Source organism: Atta colombica, unplaced genomic scaffold, assembly GCF_001594045.1.
Source record: "Atta colombica isolate Treedump-2 unplaced genomic scaffold, Acol1.0 scaffold125, whole genome shotgun sequence".
NCBI lineage: Eukaryota > Metazoa > Arthropoda > Insecta > Hymenoptera > Formicidae > Atta > Atta colombica.
This window is the reverse complement of record NW_017259212.1, coordinates 2734910-2760419: the sequence shown is the minus strand read 5'-3', so window position 1 is coordinate 2760419 and position 25510 is coordinate 2734910. Positions and strand designations below refer to the sequence as shown.

General features: G+C 36.3%; 1 protein-coding gene across 1 annotated transcript in view; it reads left to right on the top strand.

The window, feature by feature from the left end:
• Window positions 1-25510, top strand: part of LOC108694806 (fibroblast growth factor 18) — a 138459-nt gene that overhangs the window by 78696 nt on the left and 34253 nt on the right. The gene's annotated exons all lie outside the window — the stretch shown is intronic.

Genomic DNA, 25510 nt, shown 5'->3' with positions numbered 1-25510 from the left:
GGTACGCAAGGGTTGCTGCCACGTGTTTCGCCATGAAATCGCCGCAACCTTTTCCCCCAGCTGGGCGCAATAACGCGTTTCCATATCATTTCACTATAAAAGAGAGTACGGTGCGTGAGGTAGAAGTAGGGTTGCGCGGCAAGCGGGGGCGTTCGTTTGTGGAGAACACGCCGCGAGAGGGATAGGAGGAGGGATAGGGAAGAGAGCAGGCCGATGGAGGGGCAGCCTCGTGTACGATACGAGTGGAGGGGTGGCAAGAAAGGGGTGGGGGTACGCTCTAGTCGAGCGACAGCGGCAGGGAAGCGGCCAGGTAAGCAACGAGCGAACACTAGTGGGGCTGACTTGCGCGCCTCTGAGCCGTCGGGATACACGGCAGCAGCGGCACCGTTGTTGTATACTGTCGCGCTACGCGTGCTACGGTCGTGTTCGTCGCATCATTGTTGCCGTCGCCGTCGCCGTCGTCGTTGTCGTTGGTGTTGCCGTTGCCGTTGACGAGCTGTCACGGAGCATCCTAGGTGCACCTTCGTCATTGGCCACTGCACGTTGACCGATTGCACTTGGTGTTCGCGGGCTCGGCTCTTCTTGCTCCCTCATACGAAGGGTTGTGGTTGTTGCAACCGGAGGGTTGATCGCTCGCCGTGTTAAGAGGGGCGCGTTCTCGTATACGTTTACCGGAGCATTACGGAGCAGCGGCGTTCACCACGTTTTATCGCTATCCCCGCCAAGTTCCATTTGCAGTGCCGCCGACTTCTCGTGACGATAAAATTGGCACGCTTCCAAGCTGGCGAAGCGGAGCTGTACAGGCTCTGTGCTACCACGTTGCTACTACTGTTGCCCGCCGCTAGTCTCGAGGATACGATCACGCGTCCTTATCGTTCGTTCGGGGGTGGAATCGCAGCGCGTGGAAAAATTTCGCGCGAACTGAATGAACCGCGCATGATCAACTGGAAGTAACTTGGGGAAATATAGAGTCGTGTCTCGTGAAACGTGTCGCACGTTCCTGTAACTGCTACGATTACACTAATTGATTAATACCTGTGCAGCAGGTAAGCAGTGTCGTGTATGCAACAATTTGATGCAACAGTGCAACGTAGCGATGACTGCTTAGTTTCGGAGCAAATCGTTTTGGAGTACGAATTTCAAAGTGTTCTCGTTACTTTTCATCTTTCTCGAACGAAGTGAACATAGTGTGAACGATCAAGTGCTGTCGATCAGTCTCGATCGATAGAAGGGATAGTAGTGTGTGTTTCGCGCCACGAAGGGAGCAAAGTAATAAAGGAACAGCGGCGTCGTTAGATGCGAGGATTTTAAAAGCAGCTCCCGAAGGCCAGCCCGACGCAATGCGTCGACGCTGCTGACGCAAACGCGCCTGGATGCGTCTCACTTTTAACACGTGAGTGTCTTTTTAATCAAAGAAACGAAAAGAGAGAGGGGGAAAGGAAACGCGAAAGGGTTACGCGCAATCGTTCATCTATTGGCATTGTCCCGCCGGATTATCAAGGAGGCTCCTGCCTCGCATATCTCGATCGAGTCGTACGCGAATCGATCGAGTTAAGATGATTCCGAGGGGATTGGATGGAAGGACGATCTCAGCATCCCCGCCACGTTATACTGACACTTGAGCGTTCCCCTCGATTTGTATACATCGTTTTCCTTCTTTCTGCACGTAGCGATTCGTGTGCCCACTTGCGACGAATATATTCACAAAAAGAAAAAAGAAAATTTGTTCGCCTTGTGGTAGTCTGCGTGCTGGTGCGGTGGCGGTGTTATTATTGTTGTTCTTTGGTGATAGTAAGTGGTCGCGAGTGCGCACGCGACGACGACGGTGGTGAATGATCCTGGCTCCGAGCTGATAAAGGTACTCGTACATGAATACTGGGATGACGTCCGCTTCGGATCACGCGGTTCCTTCACGATCTCGTCAATCTACGTCGCCTAACGCGGAAACAAATGTAAGTTTCCACACGCGAGATCTCGTCGCGACGTATCGGAATGCATTTCGGACTTGATCGTAAAAATTGGCACCTTGGCGACGGGCGAACGATGAGGTGTGAACTGAGCAGCAAGCTCATGTATGAAATAAAATTCAAATATATGCAATTCGATAATTTTAAAAAACGATGTTATATATATTGAATTTTATTTTAAATTTTACGTTATACGAACAAGAGATTTACAGATATTATATATTAGTAATAATATTATATATTAGTAATAATATTAAATATTTGTTATAAAATGTATTCTGAATTTAATGCTGAAAAACAGTAATTAATTATTTATTTTAAGTGTTACAAGTACCATTGTTTAGTGCTTCCTGTATTTCAAAGATGTAATTAATTATTGCTTCAATTTCAAGTAATAAATTAATCATTATCAGATTTTTGTAATGATTTTGAGCAAATTTATTAAATTATTTAAACATTTGTTTAACGAATATACTCCTCTGTTCTTTACAGTTCATGACTTATCGTTAGTCAACGTGCGCGTGACTTAAAATCATCTTTATCGATTGAATTGTTTATTACAGTACGATAAATGCCACGGATTTGCTTGAGATCGTTCATCCATTAAACTTTTTATGATAATAATAATAAAAAAATATGATAGAAATCCGATTAAAACATATTTTATTCGACTAAGAAATGTATTGATTGTAAAATAGTTAAATATGGAAGATATAAAAAGATCTTTCTTAAAATCGTTTGTGAAGTTGGATTTGTTTCCTAAAAGACCCAGTTTGAGAACCAATAAATATTTCCTCGAAATGACACCAGGTAGTAAAACGACAAAACGGGCTTTGGCCTAAAAAAGCACGTCGGTTTTAAAATGCAGTTATGATCAAATACGGTGAGAGACAAGTCGTACTTCGCGAGTATGACGATGCTTGTATAACGGTATCCATGCATTACGAACGCAAAGCTATTTTGGGATAGTTTAAGGGCAAAGACAGACTTCCCTTTCGCGGATTTTTTCCCACATCATGAAAGTGATCAATTTTTCACGATCATAATAAATTATATATCTGCGCTTCGATACCTTCGAATGAGATTGCACTTCAATTGATGGAACGTTAAAAGATGGAAAGCTCGGCTTTCACATTGAAGAGTATCACTTTTAATTTATTTGTACTGCTGCTGGTGCATAACGGTTTCGAGCAGCGGTACTCAACTCAGCACGGCGTGCAACCCTTTGCCATGTTGGATTAGTAACCCTGCAGATGAGCGTAACCGAAGGGTCTTGATACATTTTGCAGTCGGTTACGAAAAGCTATACCCTTTTCAAGTCAACGGTTGTTCACTCTAGGTAGAGAAATTCATCCGTTTGCGACTATACATCGAGTTGAATATTCCATTCTTTTGCTTAAGTTCTTTACTCTGTGCTGATTGTATTCTTTGTACACAGTAATAATAATTAGATTACGGCTACATATTTTATTGACGATGCCGGATGCACTATTCATAATTCATTTTTATTTCAAGACAATCTTAGAAGTAATATTTTAAGATGTTGCGACTCTGTAATTGGTATTATATATAACATCTTAAGACTATATTTGAGACAGTTTTAAACATAAAAATTAACTATGAATATCGGTTTATGTATTGTGTTGCTAATTTTCGTAGTCATTTTTGCAAAGATTTACAAGTATCTACTTATAATGATTTATATATTAAAGCGAATTAGAGCGTTAATTAGGTAATATATCCCATTTAAACAGTACTCGCGCTAGTCTCTGCTAATACCTTAACGATTTAATCTTCGACAATTTTATCTTAAGTACTGAAAATTTTTGAGATGCTAATCTAAGCATCTCGTGTGTGCCCATTTAAACGAATAAATTGAAAAATATCAACTGGACTTTCGAATCATCAAGTGGGACACTGCGAAGTTATCGAAGATGTGCGCGAATAGGTTTCGGTTTCGTTGGCGACACACTATCGCGATAGATCGTTCTGATCTTCGGCTCAAACTCGTTCAATATAGTATGTACATACATATACAGAAAGGCGATAGCCGTAAAGTTCGTTTTTGATCGGATAAACACTCGTCATCCCACCACTTCGATGATTATCGGAAGGCGGCGAGCTGTCAGCAAGGAAATCAGACGACAAATCTGCGATAACAAAGCATATTTTAGATAAGGAAAACGCGCAATTAAAATACTTTTCAGATGAGCCCTATGTGATTAAGCAACGGCTTAATTCTTTTTAGCTTGTCTTCTTCTTTTTGATCTTTACCCTCCGCTCTTTTCTTTCCATTCCTTTTTTTTTTCTTTTTTTCAAGCCATTCGTATTCGATCAATTGTCGGAAACCAATTAGTCTTTCCCTATCAATGATAAATTGACGACTTTCAATTGTGTGCCACGAGTGTTCTTCTTTGTCTCATGAGATCACACGATAGATCTTGCACACACAGCTATTATCTGCATTCCCATTTATTCTGCTGCGGTTGCAATCCCTATAATCACCGGCACATTTTCGATATTTCGTTCACGGATAATGGAGCGCGCGCGTGCGGAGCGACATGTACACGGGTCATTCATTTGCGTTGTATGGGAGTCATTCTGAATTATAGGGAATTATCTCCCGTCTCCATATGAGTGACAGTCATAAGCCATATGGTCATAAGTCTGGTTCTTGAACCAGAACTTTTCACGACTCATTGGGTTTTATCGAATTTTCCAGTAATTGTCTACTTTTATCCGCGTACCTTGCTCTATTGAATGAACACGATGAATTTTGAATCGGTAACGACAATTAACCAGATTATAATTGGATTCTCTTCTTCTTTGTGATTCTCTTCGACTTTTAATTTTTTTCTGATTTTCTTGCAACAATAAATTTAGCTGCGCTATATACTGTCAAAATTATTTGTTTTATGCCTTTTAAATAAAAGATATAACGATGATGTCTCATCATCGCCGCTCAAAGATTAGCATTTACGTCCTAGAGAAATTCTTGCGAGTTCTTCCTCATACAGCAGTCGATGTCCATCGAATGGAGCACAGGCAATGAAGATCGACCTACGCTACGGTGTGCAAACATTGTAAATCCCCAACGACGCGTATGCTAACACGAATAATAAGCGAACATAAGAATGATTTTAGCGATTATGGAGCTGGTGGATGCACGTAATGCACTTTTGCTTCAGGACTTAAATTAAAGAAATGCGTGACGCGGACATTTAGAGCTGATCGCACCGTTTTTCCACGTAAAGCACTTTTAAAATACACTTGTGAACTGAAGTATCATGCACGAAATAGCGTCAACATCGTACAGATGTCATTTTTTTTACATAGATATAAACACACGCTTCGAGATATTATTTTGTAAAAGAAAAGTAATTGAATTTTGCATTAATTATATAAATTATTCTTAATTGTTTTTTTAATGATCTTTCGCTTGAAAATTATCACTTGTAATAATGAGAAAAAATATTTGAAGAGAACATTGAGAGTGAGAAAATGTTTAAAAATACATTTTCTGAAATAATTTGTTTCATAGAAAGATGCATTTATGAAGTTATTATATCAATGCAGATTAAAAAGAGCAACCGGTGGAACATAAAGTAGCAGAATATTCTCGCGTTCGTTATTGATGTCGATTACGATGTATAATATATCGAATAGTATCGATATACATACAGACAATCCAATCAGGGAAAACAAGGTCGCGGTAATGATATTATCTGTCTTGTGCCACGGTTTGATATCGAATACTATTGCGACAAGGTTTCATCGAACAAATGGATATATCTATGAATATAAAGTCCTTGAGATTTCTCGTTTAATACTAAAACTGGATTTGCAGAAGTAATTCAAGTCCGATTCTTTATATTGAACTGAATATAGACGTTTATGCGTTTTTGATTAATACAGATAAAAAGAATAACAAACGAAAAAGGCGACCGAACTTCGCGATTGTTTTGATACATTGCCATTGATATTTTAAAAGCAAGATATTGTACTTGTTTTTCTAGTAATCAGCGTTTTGTTAATTGGGATCATTATCCCAGATATTTTGTGAACAAAAATTATTAAAACAATATATTAAATGTTTTCTCGAATCATTAGATAATTTCATAGATTTTGTTCTTAATTTTTTTTTTAGATGAATTTTATCAATCTTATTATTTAACTTTATTCTGTCTATCAATATATTATAAGAATAGATTTTTTTATGGAATAAAAATGGAAGAATAAAAAATCGAATTGCTAATTAATCAATTAATATTCACATTTTTATAATTTGAATATATTTTCTGATTGTAATAATATTACGCTTATAATATTATGAAGCATTTTGATTGCGTTAACTTTCTCGACTACCAAGGAACGACTCCCATTATCATTATCGATACTATCATACTTGAACGAGGGACGAACAGTCTCTCTAAGTCTGACATCTCTAAGTAAGGTAGTTAACAAGAGAACGAACGTGATTCTCCCAACAGCCTCTTATTGGTAATTTGGTCAATTACTAGGTACGATAACGTGTTAAGTAAAGGTATTCGTTTACAAACACAATTGCCCTGCGCCTATGACAGGTGCATCGTTCAGCACCTTCGTTTATCTATTCTGAAGCAATAAAAGAGGCATGTGTACTAGATCTAGGCTTTCACTTAATAATAGTATTATTGGTGCTGGTGTTATTGATGACGCTCTGCTTTCAAAAAGGACTGTTCTCTTGAAAATGACATGATTTATATACATAATTTTATTTATATACATAACTTTTACTTGACCTCCTTGCATTTAAAATGCTTTGCAATAATTTCTTTTCTCACTGATAATACAAAGCATATAAAATTTATCAACTGTCATATACATTTTCCTTTGTATATAATAATTTGTTTTACTCACTGAAAACGGAAAGCTTCTAAAATTTGAATTATTATATAGAATTATTATATAGAATTATTATATAGAATTATTATATTATATAGATTTTTCTTTGTGTACAACAATTTCTTTTATTCGCTGAAAATACAAAACTTAAAATTTATTAATCGTCATATAAATTTTTTATGTTATAGTGTTTGCAAATTGGAAAATGTGGCTTATTAGAAACTAATGTATTTTTTAATTTAATAATGATCTCTGTCCTTGGAACAACGAAAGTTCGAACAGCGACTTAACGTCGTGGAAATCACCCGCAATCGTGAACTGGCGGGTCTGACCGCACGACAAACACGGCATGAAAGTAATCTAACGCCGCGTATACCGCGTGCGGTACACACAAGCCTGGTACTTACTCTCCCCGTACACGCGTAAGTACTCGCTCTCTTAGTTCGCACGGGGAATTGCTTGGGCGCCTGGTAGAATCGAACACGTACATAAGCCCGCCATGTACAACCTGCGATAACATGTGTTACGGCTTGCATCGGAATCGATATTTAAGAGAAGTAGCATTCGCGAATAGTCAAGCCGTGCGAAGTGACATTATATCATATAAAGACTAGACCAGAAATATTTTTACTATCTTTACGTCGTCGGATATTTGTCGCAATTTTCACAGACGTTGTCTGTGAACATTAACTTCTATACTTGAAATCACTCTTCTATACTTTTTTCTTATACTTCTTTTTACTTTTGCTAATTAGCGAAATTTTTTAATCTTTTTATAAATTTCAATCTAAGAGATAGCAGTTATTCATAAGATTTCAAAATTTTTATTCTTTATATTATTTTATTTAAATAATAAATTTATATAAAAAATAAATGTATTTGAAAATGTAGATCTTATTCGATTAGTTGAACGTTCAGAGAATATTCTATTTATTTAGCGGAAGAGAATTCTAAAAGTATCCTTCTCTGATCACTTATCAATACGTGTGCTCTGCATGAAGATTGCGAAGAGGCACACTACTTCTAAGAATCGCACAGACGGTACATAAGCGATCATGCGTGGCAGTTAATTTGTTCGTGCTTCGTGCGTGACAGTCGGCGCCAGGCCCCTCGTCGGCCGGATTGAGTTCTAAGCTCGAGGCGAAAATCGAGAGCGCCCCCGCCATGGCATGCAACGGCGGTAAAGGCGGAGGCGGACGAACGCTACCATTGCTACCAGGTAGCGGTGGGTGAAGCAATGTGCTGGCTCAGGACATTTCTACATCCGGTGTACGTTACGGGACATAAGCCGAACGGGTGTTAGGTGACGTCTAATCCTTCGGAATTGCGTGTTCGCCCCAAGCGAGAGCACGGTTTTCTCGCGGAAGGAGAAATGGGAATCCTACTCGCGGGAGCGAGAGTGCTCCTGCTTTTCTTGGATTACTCGAGCGGTTGGCTACCTGAGCGATATATACCTATATCCCGCATACGTAAAGATATTTCACTTTCGTATACTCGCGGTACGAATCGCGAATAGTGAGAGTTGTATGAGTGTACTATTTGCAGTTAATGACCAAACAATCAAATAGGATTATTTAATTAACGATTACATATCTAATTAATGCTGACCTTGAAATTAAGCTTACATTATTAAATTCATAATGTTAAATTATACCCAATTTGAATTAATTTTAATTATTCCTATAGGTCACCTCTGTTCCTACTCAGTATATCATTACTCTACCATAACTGAAACAATAAAGTTAAACAATTTAACTCAAGAAAATGTATTGAATCAAATTTAGTTTATTATTTACTAAATACATACATTAATATGGATAATATTTATTTTGAAATTGATTATAAAAATGAATTGATTTACATTTTGACACACATAGAGATTAAAAATAACAAAATGTTATTTAACTTAAGAAATTAGGTTACCATGGCTTTTTTATATCTAATACTATACATTACGATATACTTAAACTATAAACATACATACACACGTTGTGGACTTATTTTTGAAAATTTCTAAGACATAAATTTTCTAAAAACTATATACTTTTTTCATTTTTTAAAATAATATAATTATAGAGTTTTATCATTCAATATAATACGGCAGATCTTCTATCGTTTGCGTTTGCCTAGAATACATACCTAACATTTTCTCTGATTATTTCTTATCTTCGTGGCGCGTTAGAGAATCGATAAGTTTATAATACGTGCACAAATAATCTTTTTTTTCTCTTTTTGAATATTTCGTTCCATAAACCTGTTTTTTTATTTTATCATCTTTCACTTTCCGAATGACTTGGCAATTCGATCGCGGTCACTCATAACGTATTTATTTGGGGCATTCAACCGCGATTGAATTTGCACCCAGCGACAAAGTATGTAAAGTTTACCATCATCGAAAGAGGAAGTAAATTGTGTGGATCAAAATCTATAAAATTGTGAGAATGATTGATGGTCGGGGCCGAATCGAATTGACGATCCGTATGTGCTGCGGTGGGTAAGAGTCAACATCTTTCGATTGCAACACGTTCAATGAGGCTTTTTAACGGCAATAATTGTGACAGAATCGTTTTTTCATACGACATACCATATGCCATGTATACAAAGCACATGCGACTGGCACATCTCTACGTTTTATTTGTTTTCTTATTACTATCTCGGCTTGCACAAGATTCGATTCAAGAAACAGGCATTGCTGATAGTCATTAAGCGAACAATGCGCGGATCGCGCATCGAAATCGGGTTATTGCACTTTTTATGTCGCCTCTCTGGGAAATATCCAAGATTCGGCCGCAGAAGAAGCGTATGAACTGCCACGCGCGCATTCATTTACATGGACGCATCACGTGCGAGTGCTAGCACACGGAAGAGACCGCATGCATATTCCACCCTCGTCAGATAATGAATCTTCTCTGCCTACACATTCGTGTTCATTGTTCTTTGATACGTGACAAAAAACACGTAAAACTCAATCGATTATTTCACGTGTCGTGTCGCAAGATATTAACTTGAAGGAACTCTGTCTCTTCGTCGAGAGATTGCTCTGCCGTTGAATTTTTTATTTCTTTCTTATTTTGTAATATTTCTGTAGAAAGTATATTTTTATATTCTACAAATTCTTTAGTATTATAGTAAAAATTTTTAGTGCAGTAATTGAATTTCTTCTTATTTATAATAAAAAAATAAATGATTTAAACTAAATGTTAAAGTTTTACATAATTTATAAAAACAAAATTTGTTATTTTTACATATCTAACTTTTAAGTATTGCTTATTTAATATTTAAGAGTTAGATATGTAATAAAAATTTCGTTGTTTTTTAATTATGAAAGTCTTTACATCAATGTTTTATATTAAGAAGAAATTGAATTGTTAAACTGAAAATTTTTTAACAGTATTAAAAATGCATGAATTCCACAAAATTTTAGCATTTTCTTATTGAATATTCATAACTTCCATTGAATTTTCTTCTATTAAATATTAATGATAATTCACCGTGACACAAAAAATTATTTACATGCACATTTATCCCATTGCTATGTCTAAACTTTAAAAATGTTTGTAACGTATACAGTAATTATGTTCGTAATCGTTGCTTACATGATAATTTTAATGGAATCACGAATATGCGACGATACCGATATCGAAACAGTTCAGAACCATGAGATGGACGGCTATTCGAATCAGGAATCCGGTCAGTCGAGAAGACGAGCGGCGTAATGAGGATCATTTCGTCGCTCTAATAAATCAACTCTTTCGTTTTGCGCTGCATGGATACAGGCACGTATGAGGATCTCGGAAACTTAATCGCTCGCACGTGAGGGATGAATAGGGATGCTTACGATATCTTGACACTACATCGATACCATGTTATGTAGAAGGTCTAATTATGAAGTTACTTTACATTGATAATTAAAGGCTCTTGACGAACTGAATATCGAATGAATAGATAACGAAATCTTATGCAGTTAATTTCAGATAGATCTTTTAACTGAAATTTATGTAATTTAGTTAATATCTTTAGTTACTTTATCATGGAGATGTGATATTTAATATATAAAATTAAACAGTTGCGAAAAATGATAATGCTTAATTAAATTTTATTTTTAAAATAGATTCTCGTAATATTTTTGGTTTGAAAATTATCGAGTGATATTGATATTAATAGTACTCGATAATAAATTAATATCGATTAAATTTAAATATAACTTAGAGACAAGCCATATTCTTTCGAGAGAAGAGGTTTTTTTCAGAGGTTCCAGGCTCGGGCCTTTTGTAACTGTGATCGGTTTTATAACTTGTCATATGTTTCGCATAATCATCCGTGCGACATGCTCGAGCTTTTTTAGCCCTTTACGTTACTTTGTTCCTGTCCATCTGCTCCAGCACTGCCAGGGCTCATCTCTCTCTGGCTAAAATCAACATAGTTAGTGACAAGACGAGATGAAAGCGAGATGATTGGGCATCGTTTGTCACGGATCATGTAAATGATGTCAGACGGCAAGGATGCAGGGCGATTTCCAGTTTGCGTATTATCGAACTGGCACGACTCTGTTCGCGCTCGTTCACGCGAAGCAGGGAATTAGGGATAAGAGGGTCAACGATCGTAATTGTTGGGCGCAGGACTTCAATTAAAAAGTCAATCAGCCCGTTTCTTGGATGTGATGATCCGTTAGAATAAGAGGTAGAGAAAAATCTCATGCTGACGCATAAGAACGAAAATGATATTTATAAGATTTTATTGTTTAATCGCTATTACTTTTAGTAATCCATTTTATTATTTTTGTTATACATGCTACTAATCCTTTCGATGTCACTCTCAGTGTGGCATATCCGAGGAACTTTTACTTTGCCGTACTATAATTTTTTTATTATTAATGGTACATATATTTACCGTTATATTCCAGTATGACGTTTCAATAAAAAAAAATTTGTTACTCATTTTTATGTGATATTTTTCATAATATCTAGTGTATGTGACAAAATGGTATAGAATGGCATCGAATGGTTAATTGCGTGCGATAGTTGAGAACATGCGCAGCTTGCAAAATAATCTTAGCACTGTAATGCCTACGATATTTGCATGAATGATTTATAGCTATGCCTATAAATTCTTTCGTTGTTTTACTAACCAGCTACGATTAACTGGCCGAGCAATTCATGATGAGTTTGAATTCCATTTCGGCTCGTCGCAATAACGAGCTAGAGTGCTCGTAAAAAGATTCGTTCGTTCTTGGATAGGTTGCGCACCCTCTATGAAGCGGGCGATATTAACTTCGGGACAGTTGGTGCTCTCCAAAATGGCGTAAATCTCCCTCTGTTTCTTGTGCCCTTCTCTGCTTTGGTATCGTTAATGAATGTGTAAATCACAATTAACAGCCAAGTAGCCTGAATAAGACAGGAAGAGCTATGGATTGTCCGAATTTAATCGACCGCCACTATACGCACAGACATAAGAATAGACAACATGAGAGTCGTCGGCCCTCACATCCTCGTTACTAGGTCTGACATCACTGGGTCTCTAGAGCTACCTAATGAGCATCTTGGTGTAGGGACTGCCCCGGCAGCAATTAACTTTTCTACGTAGTTAGAATGGTCACGGTCGATGACAGGTACGAGGATGAAATAGAGAGGCAAGGCGAGTTGAGATTAGCAGTTAATTCGATGACGTTGAACGCTGTAGAACCATCATCGCCTTACTCTCACCGGAGAGATTCGTCTTTTTTTTAAAAAAGTGTCTATTCGAAAGAGCAAGTAGATGTACAAATTGACTTATATTAGTAGTCAATTTGGATTTTTAAGTTGAATCACGATAGTGATCTAGTGTGATCTAGTATGGTCTATTGACATAGATTATTTAACCTAGTATCATTGAAAATTGTTTGTATTATATAAATTAATATTAACGGAAAATTATAGCAGAGAAAAAATATATAAAGTATAGCGGATATCTTAAAATTTGTTTTCTTGAAATGTATTTAATGTAAATTTTATTTGACTTTTGAGGTTATTATTTCATATTATTTCAGTTTAATCTGATTCTCTGCAAACTTTTCTTTTGCCTGATCGAAGAACATGTGTCTATGTTCTCGTCTCGTGCAAGAATTGAGTATATCATTGTTACCTGATAACTACGCCAACTGTTCTTTCAATGAAAGACATTTCGCAGTTAGAGACTATTCTTCTCGCGAGTGTCGTCCGGTATTAAAGTTCGCTCACGTATTATTCTCGTCCCCTTGCTTCTTTTCATCGAAGGGGGACATGAGTGGGGCTGTGCTGGTCGGGTTATAACAATCTTCCGTTATTGAGAGCCTTGTTTACAAATCGAACTCGGCGAGTTGATCGTGCGCACCCAACCCACCCAGAACTCTCGAGAGCAATGGCCATCGACTTTAGTTTAGAGTATTGCCACCACTGGTGTCCGCGCCCCTGCGTACCATCACCGTACTAACCCCCTCGAATCAGATCCAAGGGAGACTTCGAGTTTTCTCAAGTTTTCGGGCGCCACCCGGGTAAACTTTATTCCGCTGACTTGTCGTGAGACCAGTGCCGTCGTCTTGTTTTGTTCGCGTTTTCTACCAGTTCGCCCCTGGTCGGGCATCGAACCCGGTACCCTGTCATGTAACTTTTAAGGGGAATGGTGCCGAGAGCTCTGAAGAAGCTAGTCTCTGCCATTGCGACGTGAGAGGGGAAACGTCTCGGTACGTTCGGATCTTATGCTTGGACAATTTTATTCGTTCATGCAAATGTCGGCATTACGTACTGCATTTACCTTACGAAAGCGAGTAACCTACGTTTTCAGGTCGAAAGCATACGTTACAGAAGTCGCCATGAATATTTGTGCATGAAAAGTTCTATTCAATAGATGAAGGCCGAATATAAAATATCTTTGCGATGCCCTCTCTAACGGAGGATGTATTGGTTCGGAAAGTGGTTAAAGTATTAGTTAAGATATTATTAATAATACATCATTTTCAATTTATTTATATTTAATATTTGTCAAGTTTTTACTATTTGTTTCCATATCTTATTATTTATTATACAATTACAAGATAGAACGAATAGATTTTATGGCATCAAAAGAACATATTCTTATAAAATATATTATTATTATTTTCATTGCAAATATCAAATTTGATTCAAGCTTTATCGAGTACGATAAAATTACAATATTTTCACCAAGTGCCATAGATATTTCAATATTTCCGATATTTTTCGCACACAAGTGCACTGAGCTATATTGCTATCGCTACAGCTATCACAGACGGATAATAAGCATACCGACTTAGATATGGTTCATGTACGCATTACATGCTACTGCATCGAACGTGGAAGCAGTAAAGCCGCTGAATAAGGGTGAGGAGCATACGGTGACTCGAACACGCGCTTGTATCGCGAATCGTCTCGGCTTGTAATACGATATGAGGGCGATAACGACTTGAATGCGTTATCGTCCTTCCTCGACGGCGAATGCGCGTATTGCATCGGTCACTTGCACCAGACTGTCGCGTGTGTATGGCACATACGTCGTGCGTAGGATCTCTTGCTCTTGTGATTGAGACAGAATGGTACGTCTATGAGCAGCTCGTTGGGACGGGTCAGTGATCGCGAGACTAAATATTTAAAAGATGATTGATGTCATCGTTCTTTCCTCTTGCATTATCGGGAACTATATCTCAACTGGTTGGAAAGGAGGTGTGGTTACTCTTTTCATAGATTATTTCATTGAATTATTAACACTAGAAGAACTGATTCATTTGATGTACTTAGATCGCAGCGATCCTTTCAGATAAAACGACCTGTAAGCAGGTTTAGTGTTGCTAAAATTAGAAGTATAAAACGGAAAATCGTAAACGCAAGCTAAGTAGAAGGCAAAAGAAGATGCAAATGCCATGATGCAATTTATAGCTAGCCAAGGTGGTTGTCTTTACTTTTTATTGCTAATTTTCCCACGAAGTATTTATATAAAATAAACGCAAATTGCAAAATATAAAATTTATTGTGACAGTTTTTACGATGAGAATATTATGTAATATTTGTATGAATATCGTAATATCAATACTTATCGTAATATCAATATCTGAAATGTTATCGGAAACTTTGTATCTCATTAAACAAAACACATTCAACACATAGTCATTAAATACCAACGACTAAATCATTAGTCGTCATTATCCCTTCGTTTTTTCTCATTTTTTATACATTCACGTTGTATTGTACGGCAAAGTTTGTTCAAGTTGTCTGTTTTACATGTGTTATTGGGTTACTTCGACAACCAGTATACCAAGTATAGTTCTTTATGTAGGATGAAGGGTACATGACAGATTTTACATGTAAAAATCATGGCTTTACATCCTTTAAGTTAGACAGAGAGATTGAAACGGGTACCAAATAGTAACATTTCTACCATAGATATCGACTTTCAGTGACCCCGACGACCCCGTGGAGACTCCTGAAAAATTCATGAGCTCACGTCTGTTCGATTGCTCGGCTCTTTCCACAATTTTCCACCCGTTCTCGAGCGGATATCTTATCCCCGTTGTCGTGCTTGACTAATTTTACAAGGCGATATCAAATGGAGAATTAAAATAATAAGGTGCTCCATATAATCTTGCGCGAGCATTAAACGTGTGTAGCCTTGCTGTCTGCTTCATTTTGTGGCGTTGCGTTACGAAACAAGTAGATACGGAGAAAACATTTAGTTTTGCATAAGTGCTGCTTTAATGTAATGATAGTGCGTTAGTAAATATTATGATCAAGAATAGATAACACATTAATGGTATACATCCGGTAATATTTTACGAGTGAAATGATATCATAAAGATTGTTGATTTTCTTATAACACATAGAGATACTCTTTTGCTCTAAAATCATTTTATAATTAATTAAATCTATGCGCGAAGAATACAGTTTTGTTAAAAATTTAGCTAGAACTGAAAATAATTTTGGATCTTGAAAATAATTATGTAGAACGCTCAAACTGCTAGAATATCAATACTGCACTGTTTATCATGCTTGAAAGTGTTCCGTAATTATTTTGATGATACAACAAAATTATTTTCAGATCTGTAACTAAAACTTCAAATATTTCTGCACAATTATTCTTTCCGAATATATATATATATATAATATATAATTTTCTGTTATACGAAGGATAAAATTTACATAAAGATATATATGTTTCATTTTCGTGATAGATAATGTATATAGATAGATAGTAAAATAACGTAGCGAAATATCTCTCCATTATACTTCCGTGAACGAGCACTTTGTGAATAGATCATAATATATGGTAGGAAACGTCACATAATGTGCACGTAAAGCTTCGGTTTCCCCGAAGCCCAGGCATACTCCGGTTGTACAACTTTGCTGTGCACCTAGTATGGCGTAGCCATAGTCTACGGCATGCTTAGAAGAATACGATCGGAGTGTCGGGTCTTGGAAACTCGCGGACACTCGATGTACACGCCGTCGCCTCTTTCGAGAGTACTTCATGGCATTCTTCGTGGGAAAACCAAACAAACATCTTCACTTCACGACGCGGGCGGCCTGGATGTTCAGCCACGAAGTGCCCAAGTATCTACCGCTCGTCATTGACTACGTATAGTAGCCTACGTGTGACAAGGTTTTACGTGAAAGAATTGACATTTTGACAAGATTTGATAAGAAAGTACTTGCTAAACACAAATGGATGTACAACAGATGACTATTTTCAAAAGTATCATGCTAATTTAAAGATACGAAATAATATGTACGTAATGCTATGTAACTTCTTAGATTATCCTTGGCTCGCAAACCGAGCAAACTACGTGGATAATCACTTAGAGTGATGACGCGTTTAGTTACATTCGTGAAGAGATTAATAAATACTCTTTAAGAAAATGTTTCCATCTAATCGGTGTGTTAATGGATGCGTATTATCCGAAAAGAAAGAGAAGGAAAAGTCGTCGATTAGCGATTGAGTTCACGCTATCTGAGAAATATGTTATGATTACATAAATGTTATGATTACTATTTTTTTTTGTTTAGACAAGCTTTTATATTTTTTCTCTGACTTGATTAATTATCATGACAAATGATTTCTTATTATGATAAAATAACTATTAATAAAAATAATACTTTTTAATTTTGCTCAAGTTTGTATTTCCGCGACATAAGTAATAATTGTTGAAGTTCAAATACTTTAGATAACAACTCCGTCTGATATATTAATTACGTAAATGATTACATCTTCTGAAACATCAAATTCAAGGAATTGCTTGAAATTATCATAAGAGTTAATAGCAATTTTATATTATATTAATATTTACTAATTTGTATTATGTTGTTTAATTACGTTGTTTAATTATGCTTTTTACGTGTTATTGATATTTATTTAATCTAGATATTTCGCAGAACATTTGAGTAGATTATTTCAATACTTGGATATCAGGGGATTAGTCACAAATTCCCGATCAACGGCTTTTGTCGTGTCTCGACATCGTGAAGCGTAATCTCATTTAGAATCATATGTACAGTTACGTTCGTGAGACAGTTAATAATCACGCTTGGCCGGTGCAGGTTCAGCGAGAGAGGAGCCAGCTAATCGCCCCGTTAATAGACGAATATACTGCGTGAGGCGGAGAAGAGGAAAATAAAACGCGAAGACGTTAGCTAGTTAAGCCGTTGAGTTTGTCGGCATCGTCGTAAGAGTACGGGTCTTTAAAACGACTTTACACTACCTATACGTCGTCTATACGTCATTACCGAGACCACCTACAACGAGATCTCTCTCGTGGCTCGCGCAGACGTGCCCCGCAAATTCGAGGTTTCGTTCGGGGCCCATTCGCGGCCCTGCCGTTCGGCAGGCCTTAATAGCTCGATCGATTAGAGGAAGAGCTCGAGTGGAAGAGCTCGCGCGCTGGATTACGCCTAATGGGCTGTTATTTTGTGCTGACCGCGACGCAATTACACATTCAATCAGAGAATCATCATTCTCGTCTATGTATCAGTACTGTAATCATATAGCCGCCGTCGGAAGAAAATCGTGTGCCGGCACGCCGATATAATCTATCATAAACACACATCGCTAACATATGGATATTTGTCGATAAAAATTTATTTTAAACTCTAAATTTTAGGATAAAGATTCTTCGACAATATTGAAAGAATGAATTTGTTGAATTTTGTTATTTCAAAATTTAGTTGATACAAATCTGAAAATAATTTTGTTGGACCATCAAAATAATTATGTAAGAAATTCAAACAATGATAGCAATGCTGCAAAAAATTTTGATATTTTATCAATCAACTTGAGTATTTTACATAATTATTTTGATGATTCAAAATTATTTTCAGATTTACTTTAGCTAAATTTTTTAATATTTTAGCAAAATCATTTCCTTTATGAAAACATTGCTATAATTTGTATAGCGACATATTTTTAAATATTTTTTTATATTGAAATTTTGATTTTTTTTTCATAGACATTGTGGAATAATTAAATTTATGTAATGCATTGTAGCATTACTATTATTGCAAATAATGAGGTCTCGATTAGTAAGTGATTTAGGGTTTGTAGGTCGGTGCAGTTGCATATGTAGTACACAAAGGAGAAGCGAAAATGTCATTTCCTGGTAATGAACTTAAGAATTGCTAAAGCGCACTCCTAATATTTGCACATCAATTTATACATGGATTCTTGGCCGAGATGTTTGTGCATTTTCATTCTCCACTTTTAAGCATGCGATTTCCATAACGACGTGCATATGTAGGTAAGACGAATCACAAATTATTTGGAGCAGACTGAAACTGGCAAACCGGGGTAGACGGCTTTGAATAGGTAAAGGGGCAATAAACACGTTGGGAAATATATGACGGCGATTAAATATGTTATTAACATAACAGTGTACGACCAAAAGGTCGCTTCTATGATGCAATGCCTTGTTTTGCTACGAGATTTATTATGTTTGAGCATGGTTTTCGCTTGTCGTGGCTACTTTAGCTTATTGTTAATAATGCAGTGGGATAAAAAGTGAAGTGTGGGCAACGTATACCTATCATAACAGTATCGTGGAACATAGCGGGTGTATCAATGTTATGGCTGGGCAGTTTATAGCCTTAATCTGGGTCAGATACTAAGACTTCGTTACTTATTACCAAACAACCCCTCAGATCGCGTGCATTGTTTTTGTCGGGCTCTTAACATGAATCGACAGATAATTGTAAATTTTCTTACAAAGATATTTCTTAATACTTACATAAATTATTTAGTGGAGAGATTATTAAAAATTCATTTTTTTATTTGAGACATGCATGACATAAATTTAATTATGAGAGAGAATAATAAAAATATGTGACGTGGTTTAGCTAATTATAAAATATATTTTTACGTAATCTTTGCAAGTATATCTTCAGCAATCTCATTATTAGAATTTAGAAATTTGACCTTCTTAAACGCAGGTGCGATTTGATGCGTGAATGGCGGCACTTTGCAAGATGACACGTCATTACCAATACTCTGTTTATGGTTGCGACTGGATGAACGTAACTCGATTAATCAACTGCTCGGATTACCGCTACTGTACTTATCTCACCTGAAGTCTTAAAGTCATAAAGTGCTATAGATATAACAGCATCTTCAGACGATCATTGTCAAGCTCTCTTCTGCCGACAGAAAGTTTTACTATCATCTCATTTTGTGTATTTATGATTTTTCGGATTGTTATGTAGCTATTATGAGATAGTTTCCGCTGGATACTAGCGTGCACAATTGACGTCTCGATTGTAACACACCAGTAATGTATTTACGATAATATTCAATCTGTGATAATCCAATACGAGTGATGACCTGGATCGATACGCACTGCATTTATCTCATGGACAAGCCGATGTCCAAAATGATTGTAATTGTCGTGTATTTTCTGCCGATTGTATCTCGCATATCTTTCGAGTCGATATTTATGGCGGCATTCTGTTTGAAATGTTAATGCTTTTGCCATCGATTCCTACTTATATACTCGTATTTATCTCCTTTGTTGCATCGTCCGATTTTCGTAAAGACATTTCTATGGATACATCGCGTCTGGACGAAATTATGTGAATGCTTGTCTCTCGAACGCAAATCGATTTTCTTAATCTCTCGCGCCGCGTATATTTTCTCAAGAACGCCGATCGAAGTATACGAGTAGTTCCATTATCGTAAAGAGTGTCCTACGCCGATATCGAAACTAAACTCGACGGCAGTTTGTAAAATCCGTCAGTGCGCCTTTTAACGGTAATATTAAGTACCGAATGTAAATCTCGATTAAGGCACATGGATGATAGCGACAGCGGTTATTTGCGCAAGACGCACTTCTTTCTTGCGCGGCGATCGCGCGGCCTGATACATTTTGTCGACCTTGCGGTCATGCACTCAAGATTTCCTAACGAAACCACCGAGCCATTTTTGTCCTTAGCGTCAAGCTGGTTCCCTTGGCAGAGGAACTTAATGTCTCCTTAATGGCTGCGATAAAGTAGAGTTATATACGTTTGGTGCCAGTATAACATACTACACGTATGTATGATAATACATTGATACGTGTACGTGTGCACGCACATAATGTGCGCTCGATAGCGTCGAAGTAGATTCATCTACCGACCGAAAAGCAAAGGACGCGGTTGACAATAATTGCTGTTCAAGATAGAGAGGTAATAGTGGATATACGAGCGATTAAATTCCGAATATCAAGGAGTACTCTCTTGAAGTTTTCTTTCGAGGCTTCTTGGCCTGGTTTATTCTTTCAAGCTACTAGTCTTTTTTAGTACTTATCTGGCAAGCGTTTTCATCTATTAACAGAAATAATATCTCTCGATATTCTCAATTCTTTTTTTCCTTTAAAATTTTAATTCTATTCTATTCGAGAAGAGGATAACATTTTTCATTTATTCTGTCATTTCATCACCTATGTTATGCGTGCTTTTAATACTATGTATATGTATTTTATGCAATATATTAACTCTTGTGAAATTACTAATTCTTCTTGTACTAAAATATTGCGATAAAACTCAATCTTTGATATAAATTATTATTTATATAAAAATGTGTCGATTTATTTAATAAACAAATCAAATAAGTAAATAAGCCAACGGTCGAAAGCAAATCTTGATGCTCAGGTACCAAGATTTATTCTCGATCGGATAATCGAGAATATCGTATTGATATAATTTTTATGAAAATTTTTATGAAAAATGATAATATTTAATTTGTGTTAACGCACGTATTAAAAGTTTTATCTAGAACAGATTTAATATCCGAGAGATAAGATGTGCGTTTCAATATTATTATTTTATATGTATCGCAATACATAATATATTTTAATTTAATCTGAACTATATATCAACTATTTTACTTTACTTAAGTATATATCGTGTCTGCAGTTAGAGAAGTCGGTTGAGAGATCAACGACCGGATGGCTGTAAACAAACAACATCGCGTCAAGAATCTTTACGTACATTTTATTTTGTTCCTATCATATATTGAATTAAATCACTAAACTAAATTGAAAGGACAATGTTCGATCTATCTTCTCTGTAATTCTCGCCCGCAATGACAATGATATTAATGGCAACACGCATTATGCGTGTCGTGAATTGTTAGGTATAAATAGATTTCACAATCTATATTACATTTACATCAGACAATCTAGAATCATGTCAAGTCCAATACATTGAGATTCCGTGTTTTCCTTCTGCGTATATACTCTTCTTTTGATTACAAATATCGCACCTGTGCATCCAATTTTCATTTATAAATAGCTACTCATGCATGAGTATGAGTGTTAATCAAGTACTCTGCATTTTTTTCGAAGTTCATGTGATAAACACGTACACAAACATATATAGTCAATATATTATCGCGAGATTAGATTATCATCGTACCATGGCGCCAATATGGCAAAATGTGAAACTAAGATAAATGATTAATATGACAAACATGGCGGTTCTTTGTAATATTTGTGAAGTTTTAATCGATTTGTTTTATAAAATTTCTGCGTTTCTTACTATTTGCAGATCTCTATCAAGTTTGAGCTCTATCAAAAACAATGTAAATCCAAAGTATACAATTATTATGGCTATTTAATGCGCGTATACTGATAAATAAAAAAATATGAGTGATATAGTTGAATAAAATTGGACATTAATTTTTTAGTCGCTTTGTGCTTAACATATTTATTATTGGAATTTATCCTTGATGGCAATAAAACTTGAAATGGCTTAAGCCAAGTTAAGAATATATCATATGTAAGAATAATTCACATTTTTGTTTCTTGCAATTTTCTGCTTGCGCGAAACAGATATAACTTGATCTCTCAAATAATCAATCGAAGCGATAACTAACAATAAAGTTAGACAACAAATCTAAATAAATTGCCAAGAGATTACGTTCTTCGAAACTAATAAAAAGCAGCATTTTGGAAATCTACCAATTCTACAAAACAGAAAGAAATACTTTTGTGTTGCTCGACCGAGCGAAGAAAAATGTGCTTGTAGCATTGCATTGTATTGTATCGTTATCGTCATCATTCTTTTAATTTTCTATTACACTGAGTGAGATTTATAAACGTACAGTTCCTATATTTTCAATTAGAATTCTTTTATTAATCTTCAGATTTCATCACGATAACATTATAAAATATTTTCTCTGAAAAATACGAAAAATCAGAGTGATCAAAATCTATATAGATGTAAAACACATTTGATCTGAAATGTGAAATTACTTGAAAATTGATATAAAACTTTAAAATTTTTCTCCTCGTTCGAATAACTGATTGTAAGTGCGAATTTGCTAAGTTAATATGTAAATATTAATAATATTTTTGCAAATAAATATGACCGATATTTTTTTATTCGTTCCAATTTGTAAGTATTAATGAGGCCAAGGGGAATCATGAGCCGAAGACCCATAGAGATTTCCAATAGTCGGACTGACGCGGCACAAAAAATGATGATACACGGCGGCTTCCTATCGACGGAGTGCTCTCACATATATAGCTGTCGCCGGACAGCAAATATTTTTGGCGCCAACTTTTTCCGCAAAGGCCTGTTAGCATTGTGCGAAGGCCTGCGAGGCTGGCGTGCGTGTCATGCTCGAGCGCAGTGATTATTGACCAAAGACATTATCGACGAGCATATGTATGTATAAAGCGCGACGCGACTCGTGATGAGAGATCGACTGGCTCCATTCAGGAAGAAGACGCTTAGCCTGGCCCTCTAGGCTAAATAATCGGCGACGTCGTTTGTCTTTGAAACCGGCACCGATTTGTGTCGCCAGCACGCGCGAATAAATTTGTATGTAAATGACAAGAAGCGCCGAGGAAGAGAGAGAGAGAGAGAGAGAGAGAGAGAGAGAGAGAGAGAGAGAGAGAGAGAGAGAGAAGGAGAAGGAGAGGAACCGAGACCGGTCTACGATTGCCGATTTGTGCCATCAGAAAGACAAGATTCTATTCGTTTTCGAATTTTCTACTATTAAGATTTAAATTTGTGGAAATTAAACATATGTATGGTTATATTTTTCAATGTTGCCAGTTAAAAATAAATGTTACAACTTAATCAGACTGATAATATGAATTCGGCCAGGAGTGCTCCAACGTGTGCGAGATGCGTATGAAAAGTAATTTAGTACAGTGTAAATGCTTTGTGTCCGCGAAATGTATTGCGAATCAGTTCCTGGGGATAAAAAAATCAGCATTCTCTTTGTTATCGTTACCAAGAATGCGATTCTTATCAAAAGCGCGATGTCGGTTCATATGTTTGACCGCCGTTTTATCGTCTTATCGCACAGTGGTAGACGATTCGTGCCACTCGCGCGATCGAACTAATAATAGTTGCGATAATAGTAATAATATATAATACAATTTTATGGCGTGAGCGAATCAGATAATGCGCAAATAGATATCGGATACAAAAGCGTTTATCGGCGATTCACATGACACGCTTTAGTTTTTAAAAATGAATCGTATATATTTAATCATTCGTCTTTCTATTGAATGCCGTACGACGGAATTTTTTTATTTTCAAGTAGTGCGATAAAACTTGTGTTTTAAAGTTAATAAAATCATTGAAACTATTGAATATTTCAGAATGAAACATTTTCAAGTTAACTCTTAACTGTCTATTTAATCTTATGATATATTTATTCGCAATTTACGCTTTATTGTCATTTATTTCTAATAGACGTCGCTAATAATTCTAGTAAACTGTATATTGTCGATTTAATCAAATTACTTATCGATTATGTAAAAAGTCTTCTCGATCATTGAAATCCGAGAAACTTTTGCTCGATATTTCGTTATTCCGGACTTGTTTTCTTCGCCATTGCATTTTTATTGGTACGGTGAAACGCCCATAAATCTATTAACGACTTAATTAGCGACTTACAACTTAATTGTCGCTCGATTCCCATAGCGCACTGAATGCTGACTATGATTCTCTGCGGTGATGAAGTTGTAATCGATATCTGCGTGTGAGGCCTGGGAGGATTGATGTAATACTCTCCGCTGAATTTTCATAATTTTGGGTCGAGGTGATCGAGATCTCGCGAAAATGCGATTCTATTTACTCTGGATAAATAAATACAAGATACGTAGTTCGAGATAAAAGCCACGCTGGTGGTCGCACTCGGATCAGTGCGGTTAATCGATACATGGAGAGATTACGAGTACTGGAAAATGATTGATCGCAACTTACATTATGCGATAAAGGAATTGCTAGTGCGATTTTTTTCATCGAGGAAGATGAAATTTTCATCAACCTCGTTATCATTCTACAACAGTTTGAGATTACGTTGGCAATTAAAATGATAATTATCGGCGTTTTATACAAGATGTTTTGAATGTCTGGATACATGATAAAAAAATGTTTGTAGATAATATAAGGAAGAAATAAGAATTTTTTATTGTAAAATTTTGCACAGTTAATAGCTACAGTTACATGTTAATAGCTGCAGTTTGTACATAATTTTGTTATAAATTACAAGTATAAAATAATTTCATGTCGATATAGGTTGAGAAAAACATTAAAAATACATCAAATCAGTAATTTTTTAATATATATTATATGAAAAATTGGAAATTTTAATCATATGACTTGAAAAGTATTTTGTAATGTATTTTTATAATGTAGTTGAAATGTGTTGATTATTATAAATAATCGGCGCTGGAAAAATTTTGTTAGCAACTGTAGTATTCGAAAGTCCTTCACATCCAAATTTTACCGCACCTTGGCCCTTAGAAAAAAACTGATCGAAACAGAGGGAGAGTCGCATTCTACCGGTACAGGCCGCCAAGTACAAGTGCTCCGCAAACACGGTAAATGTATTTATAGAGGGAACGACCATACGACATCTTCCCTGTTCTCTTTGCTTCTCCTCTCGTCAAAGCGTAGACTCGCGATCATCGAGTTCAGAATGCTCATTCACGGATTCAGGCGATTATTTGAACATAGGAGTCTGCTTCCGTTATTGTCCTTCCTCTCAATTATGTTTTCTACGAACTATACGCATTGTTCGGTTAAATATAGGAATTATCTTCAGTTCTTATTGTGTGTAGTAAAGCAGTACTGAAAGGTGAATGGGATCGTAGGGTGAATTCAATTTTAAATTGAAAACCTACTTATTTGCTTCTACTCTATGCGATTCACCTACTT